The sequence below is a fragment of the Equus caballus genome, unplaced genomic scaffold (assembly GCF_041296265.1).
Source record: "Equus caballus isolate H_3958 breed thoroughbred unplaced genomic scaffold, TB-T2T unassigned-0002506, whole genome shotgun sequence".
Lineage (NCBI taxonomy): Eukaryota > Metazoa > Chordata > Mammalia > Perissodactyla > Equidae > Equus > Equus caballus.
Genome location: NW_027222334.1, coordinates 1 through 7500, shown reverse-complemented (window position 1 = coordinate 7500; position 7500 = coordinate 1).

The window sequence follows — 7500 nt, the reverse complement described above, 5'->3', positions numbered from 1 at the left end:
CCTTCCTTCCAAAGGACAATCGGAGATCATCCATCATACCTCTCGAGTCCCCAAAAGCCAAGAAACACGCCAACCAAAACGCTTTTATTATGCCAACCGTTCCCGTTTTCATTCCTATCGTTTAGGGAGGTTTGGTGGCAGCAGCGGCCGAAAGCAAAAGGAAACCCGAGGAAAGCGGCTCCATCCACCAGGGCTGTGTCTCATCCGTGCCGACGCAGGAGGGACGGGCTTCGTTCGTTCGTTCGCTGCGGCCCAAATTCCCGGGCCGCCCGAGGACCGCTCGCACCGGCCCGAGGGAGGGAGCCCCGGCAGGCAGGACGCCTCCGGTGAAATGGCCAAGTCGACCGCGCGACCCACAACCCGCCCGACTGGGGGCGAGAAGGCGCATGGAGGAGGACTCCGTCCCCTAGTCGGCAGACGGCCCTGGGACAGGGACGTTCGCCAAAACCTCCCCAAGGCCGCTTTCCGTGACCGAGTCGGCCTCCCCGCCTGTACTCGTCCCGGCCCGAGAAACGAGACGCGGGGTGGATCGGGACCAGGCCACGCACCAGGCCGGCCGGCGCTGCATCCTCCCTCCCCCGACCTGACCTGACCTGACCTGACCTGACCTGGACGAACGCCTCCCCATCGCCCGCCCCCCGCGAGGCTGATCCGTCCGGCCGGTGAGGAGGCCGCTTGTCGGGCGCCACCGGCTGCCCGGCATCCTCTTATATAGTGTTCGAGGAGGTCGACCAGGTGGCCCGGCCGGGATGGGGGGGGGGTGGGGTGCGGGGGGTGGTGTCCCGGGCGGCGGGGGGCGGGGGGGTAGGAGTGGAGAGGGAAAGGTGGGCGGGGCGAATGCCGGGGGCGGGGGTCGGCGCGGGGCGGGGCGGGGCGGGAGTTGGGGATGGGGGAGGGGCGGGAGGCCGTCTGGACATGGAGGGTCGGAAGAGCGGTGGTGACAATGATTTTCATTATCATTTAGAAAGAAGAACGTGGACTTCTTTAGAGGAGTCCTTTGAATAGCTTCTCCATTTAGTTAACATGCATCCAAATGGAGGTCGGGAAACTTGGGTCCTGTTAACATATGGATGGAAGTGGAAAGAACTATCGCGATGACCGTCCTTGTGTTTCTTTTATTTTTTCTTTCTTCCTTCTCCCCAAAGCCGCCCCCCCCCACCCCCGCCCCGCCCCGCCCCGCCCCGCCCCGTCCCGTCCCGTCCCGTCCATCCATAGTTGTAGGTTCCAGTGGTAGGTCTTTCGGTTTCTGCTATGTGGGCTTGAAGGGCGATGCTGGGTCTGGGGCTGCGCCCAGGATCCGAACCGGTGAAAACCTGGCCGTCGAAGCCGGGGGTCGGGGTGGGGGCGCGTACTTGACCGCTCGTCCACGGGCTCGGCCCCCGGCCCTTGTTTTCTAGGGAGAGAGACAGAGAGACCCGATCCATTTTCTCTTGGCCTCTAAAGCGTGTGTGTGGTCGAAAGGCGACGGAGAGAGGGGTTCTGGTCCAGAAAGCCCCGACCGCGCCGCCACGGGGATCGGTCGGTCCCGCCCGAACCGTCCGAGTCGGAAAGGAACGGACAGCTTTCCCTCCTTTGGGCCCCTGACTTGGGACCAACAGGGGAAGAGAAACAGGCCTCTCTCCCTCACACCCTGGCCCCTTCCCCCAGGACGCCCTCCTTCTAGTCAGCCCGCCTCTGGCTTTTCCACACGCCGACGACCGCATCGTCGGCATGGACCCACCTTCCTTGGGGGACACCACCACACGACTCTCCCACTCGTCTGCCTGCCTTTCGTTGGCGTCGCTGCCAAAGGCGAGGGGTAGGGGTGGCGGTGGCAGGGACGGCAGGGGCCCAGCGGCTCTCTGGAGGGTGAGGAAGTCTTGCTGGTTCTCCTAGGTCGGTGATCTTTCTCGATCTCCACACACATTCTTCGTTTGGGGAGCAAGAGACGCCCTCTGAGGAATCCCTATGGCCAGGGTCGATCACTTACTCGCTCACTGCCTCGGCTCGGCCTCGGCCTCGGCCTCTGTCCATCTTGTCTCTCTCCTCCCTCCCTCCCTCCCTCCCTCCCTCGTCGGTCTCTGTGTGTGGACGTCTAGGTGGAGGCGAGGCAGGGAGGGCCATCCACCCACCCACCCACCTCGTGGTTTACCACACGCTCTACACGGAGGTAGAATTCCCATCCCACCGAATCCATCCTTTCCACGGGGCACAAGCCAGTGGCCTTCGGGGGTCTCTCTCCCCAAGGTGGCGCATCCGTCACGGCTATCTATTTCCAGAAGGTTTCCGTTTCCATCCCCTCCCTCCGAAAGAAAAAACGGCCCCACTCCCGGATCTGCCTCACCACGACCACCACCACCACCACCGCCGCCGCCGCCGCCGCCGCCGCCGCCGCCGCCGCCGCCATCTGCTGTCGCCCTCTAGGGTTGGACCGTTCTAGCTCTCTCCTCTGTGTGGAATCGCAACGTAGGTCGCCTTGGATGTCTGGCACCTCTCACTTAGCAGAAGGTTTTGGAGGCTCAGGCTGGGCCACCGCTTTGGCCCGGGTCAGTGTTCCGTTCCTCGGACGGCTTCCTCGTTTTCCACGAGAAGGAGCCGTGAAGACGGAAAGGAAGGGCGGATGGATGGCTTCTCCCGTGCTACCGAGTCCCTCTCCCCTTTTCCCCAAAGCGTGAGGGGCGGTCGACAGGATCGTCTCTGATGACAAAAGTCAGAGGCACCCCGGGTCAGACACCGTGCGAGGCGTTGGTGTGTTCTCGAGACGAGAACACGTCCCCGTCAGCGTTTCCTGTCGTTCTCGTTCCGAAAGGATTCACGCGCCACCCCGTCTCCCTCAAGGTCTTAGGGCTGTCGTGCTCCGCAGCCGTCACGTGTCGTGGATCCTGGGCACCACCACGCCACCCCGCCCCCGCCCCCCCGCCATAGCTGTCGATCGCTATGTGGCACGCCTACGTTTGCCCAAAAGGGCAGTCCGATGGACAGCGTGGGTGCTTTTCCCAGCAGGCAGGCAGGTGAGAGTCACCCCTCTAGAAGGTTTCCAAGCCCCGTTCCATTCTCAGAGGCAGCTCCTTTGGCCATCAAGGAGGCAGGCGATGGGGGTGGGGGTGGGGATGGGGATGGGGCCGGGGCCTCTGTCCCTCTGTCGCGGTAGAATGATTGGGAAAGGAGGGACGATGGGCGTAGGTCAACCATCCTGGGCGGTGGTGCTTTGGGAGCTTTTTCTAGAAGAAGGAGCGAACGGCCTTCCCTGGGAAGGGAGGAAACCAGAGGAGGTCCCCCTCAGACCGACCTGGCACGAGAAGGACACTCTCTCTCTCTCTCCCTTTTCTTCCTGACTTGAAATCAGGAGACAAAACTCCCCTGCCAAAGGGGCCCTCCCGAAACGGGGAGTGAGGAAGACCTCCTTCTCTTCACGGCTGAAGTTCTCCCTGCCTTTCCTGGACGGGAAGGATAGCACCTACGCCCGCTGCCGTCGGCGACTTTTAGTCCGCCTGGAGAGGAAGAAATTCTTTCCGTGGCCGAACCCTGGCGGTTCGTTCGTGCTGCAGAGGACGTGGCCCTCTCTGACACACCCAGGAACCTCCTCGCTCCGGGTCGCTCCGGGTCGAGGAGAGGGAGTTCTGTTCTGTGGTTTAGAATGGTGCTTAAAAAGGGACATCGCTTACAAAGGGTCCTCTCCCCCTTCCTAAACGGACGGCTCGGCTCGGAGGCGTGAGATACGTTTCGCATCCTCCTCGTCGTCTTCACTCAAAGTTTTATTGGAGTTTTGAAGATTTTATTTTTTGTCTTTCCTTTTTCTCCCCAAAGCCCCCCCGGTACATAGTTGTGTGTTCTTCGTTGTGGGTCCTTCTAGCGGTGGTATGTGGGACGCCGCCTCAGCGTGGTTTGATGAGCAGTGCCGTGTCCGCGCCCGGGATCCGAACCGACGAAACACTGGGCCGCCTGCAGCGGAGCGCGCGAACTTAACCACTCGGCCACGGGGCCAGCCCCTTACTGGATTTTTAAAACAACTCCGGGGGCCGGCCCGGTGGCGCGGCGGTGAAGTTCGCACGTTCCGCCCCGCCGGCCCCGGGTTCGCCGGTCCGGACCCGGGGCGCAGGACCCGGCACCGCTTGGCGAGACACGCTGTGGCAGGCGTCCCACCTGGAAAGTAGAGGGGGATGGGCACGGATGTCAGCTCAGGGCCAGTCTTCCTCGGCCGACAGAGGAGGATTGGCGGCAGATGTTCGCTCAGGGCTCATCTTCCTCAAAAATAAAATAATAAATCGATTCGATAAAATATCAAATAACACAACCGCGGGATCACGACTTAGAGTCACCATTGGCCCGATGATGCCACTCCCCCCCCCCCCCCCCCCCCCCTACCCCCCACCATTTGGAGGTGCCGTCAGTGGGATTCGTTCCTGTTTGTCCATCTTTCTTCCTCTTTTTTTTTTTTTTTTTAAAGACCGGCACCCGAGCTCATTGCCAATCTTATCTTTTCTTTTTATTCCTCCTCCTTCTTCTTCTTCTCCCCAGAGCACCCCAGTACCTAGTTGTATATTCTCTTTGAGGGTCCCTCTGGTTCTGCCGTGTGGGGACGCCTCAGCGTGGCTTGATGAGCGGTACCGTGTCCGAGCCCAGGATACCGAACCTTTGAAGCCCCGGGCCGCTGAAGCGGAGCGTGCAAACTCAACCGCATCGGCCATGGGGTCAGCCCCTTCCTTCGGAGGAGGAGGGGGGGAGGAGGAGGAGGAGGAGGAGGAGGCAGGCGCTGTGTGAAGTCGCCAGTGAGTCTGTGGAAAGAGACGGAGGATTTCCCATGGGAAGCTGGGGCGGGGGACACGGACCAATGTCGTGCGAACTTGAAGGTGAATGATCAAAAAACCCACACACGCCTAGAGCAGCGGGTTGCCAGTTAGGAGTTTGCTTGCCGGGCCCATAACGCAGGGCTCATCGATGAGCCAAACCCGTCCGTGATCCTCAAGCAGTCTAGTAGGGTTAGAGAAAGGAGGGGGGCACTCTTTCTGCCCCAGACGAGGCGAGTTTCTCAGACAGCCACCCTGCCCCAACATCTTCCCTCCCTGCCTCCCGGCCCTTGGCGGACTGCGGCCTAAGGGTGGGGGAATTGAAGAAAGCCGTTCAATGGAAAAGAGCCCGAGGCCATGGGAGAGAGCTTCCTGCACTTGAATGAAGCCCTGACACCAGGCCCGTCGGAATGAATGGGCCTGACCTCCCCTCCCCCCCCCCCCTCCCAGGCTGGCGAGTCCCACCGACTCGACTCGGCAGTGGAAGGCTAGGGGTTTCCTCCGAAATGGTGAACCGGCCCCCTTGTCCACAGGAAAACCACACACGGCTACAGCCTAGGCAGGATCTCGGGCCAAGTCGTCAGGGTGGCAAGATGATGGTGGATGAGAGGAAACTTGTTCTGGGACCGCCCCGCCCCCCCCCATCGCCTCTCTGGCTGAGAAGAGGGCTGGGGAGCGGTGAGGGTCAGGGGGAGAGTGGGGGCGGGGCCGGGACAGGGACCACCGGGCAGTAGGACGGGAGTAGCCCTGAGGCCTGCCTGCCTGCCTGCCTGCCTGCCTGCCTGCCTGCTTCCTTCCCTGCCGGCGCAGGGCTGAGAGAGGCACGGGGCACGCTGGCTCCTGCCCCTTCACTCATTCGGGAAGCCTTCTGTTGTTGCTCCTGAGGTGCCGGCTGCGGTGACAGACAGAGCAAAACTCCTCTCTCTGTCTATTTCTTCAAAGGCCCGAGTCTGAGCTACGACAGATTCCCCTGTGGCTCGACCCGCAACCTCCCATCCTGCCAGACCAGACCCCTTGTCCAAAAACCTCCACTGGAGGAGCTCTTTCACCTGACCCGGAAAGGAAACACCAGCCCCTGCCTCAGCCTCACACCCACCACCACCACCACCATCACAACCATCCCCCCCCCCCCGCCCCACTCTCCTCCGGACCCAGATACCTAACAGAGAGAACAAAATCCAAAAATCCTGCTGCTCTCCTTCTACCGCCTCCACTTTAGAAGAGTCGGTCTCCCCCGAACACCTCAGACTCTGTGACTTCCCGCGGCCTCCCTTTCCCCGTCCCCATGCTCTCCCGGACGGGCCCCATCTTACACTCGAACGACAGCTCCACCGCTCGGGGCAGCTAGACACGATGTCCCAAAGTGGCCCAGACGGTAGCCTGGTCGATTCCAAAGGACCCACACACGCAGTCGGCCATAAACGTGGTGTGGAGATCGTGGACGTTCGCGGGCCTCTGATGAAATCGCTGCTCCGGGGACCCGGCGTCTAGGGACCCGTCTTCTCCATGTTCTTCACACCGTTGCTCCTGGGCCGGTTATTCTCTTCCCTCTCGCTGACCTTAACGTTTTGTCTCTGCCATTGAATTTTTTTTTTAAAGATTTTATTTTTTCCTTTTTCTCCCCAAAGCCCCCCGGTACATAGTTGTGTATTCTTCGTTGTGGGTTCTTCTAGTTGTGGCATGTGGGACGCTGCCTCAGCGTGGTCTGATGAACAGTGCCATGTCCGCGCCCAGGATTCGAACCCACGAAACACTGGGCCGCCTGCAGCGGAGCGCGCGAACTTAACCACTCGGCCACGGGGCCAGCCCCCTCTGCCATTGAATTTTGACCGTGCGAATGTGACTTGCCGCTGTAGGGCTGCGTGGATCTCTCAGGCATCCTGCTGTGCCATGCGGGGGGGGGGGAATCCTTGGTGGGTGGGTCGATAGACGTCCCTTTGGTTGTCCCCTGGAGGGGAGAGACAGAGGGGACGACTCAATCCACCACGAACGCTGATGTCGCTCCGATAAACCTGTAGCGGTGATTCTAGTTTATGGCCCGTGTCCTGAAAAGAACTTCCGAAGGGCCAGCCCGGCGGTACAGCAGTTAAGTTCGCACGTTCCGTTTTGTCGGCCAGGGGTTCGCCGGTTCGGATCCAGGGTGCGGACGTGGCGCCGCTTGGTGAGCCATGCTGTGGTCGGCGTCCCGCCTATCAACGGGAGGAGGATGGGCACGGATGTTAGCTCGGGACCACTCTCCCGGGGCAAAAAGAGGAGAATTGGCAGCAGGTGTCAGCTCGGGGCTCGTCTTCCTCGAAAAATAAATTAATTAAATAAATAGAAACAACTTCCCAAACCTCTCTGATAACTTGAAGCTTTGAAGTTTTGCGAGGTGAAATCAGGTGATAAAAAAGTCCACGGACGGGGCAGCCCCGTGGCCGAGTGGTTAAGTTCCCACGCTCCCCTTCGGCGGCCCAGGGTTTTTGCCCGTTCAGATCCCGGGCACGGACACGGCACCGCTCGTCGGGCCGTGTGGAGGCGGCGTCCCACATGCCACCACTAGAACGGCCCTCAACTAAGATAGACAACTATGTCATGGGGGGGATTTGGGGAGAAAAATCGGGGGGGGGGAAAAAACAAAAACGGAAGATTGGCAACAGTCGTTAGCTCGGGTGCCAAACTTAAGACAAAAACAATTTCCTTGACGATGTAGATCATTTCCGAGTAAGATAGAACCTGAGACGTGAGTGGCTAA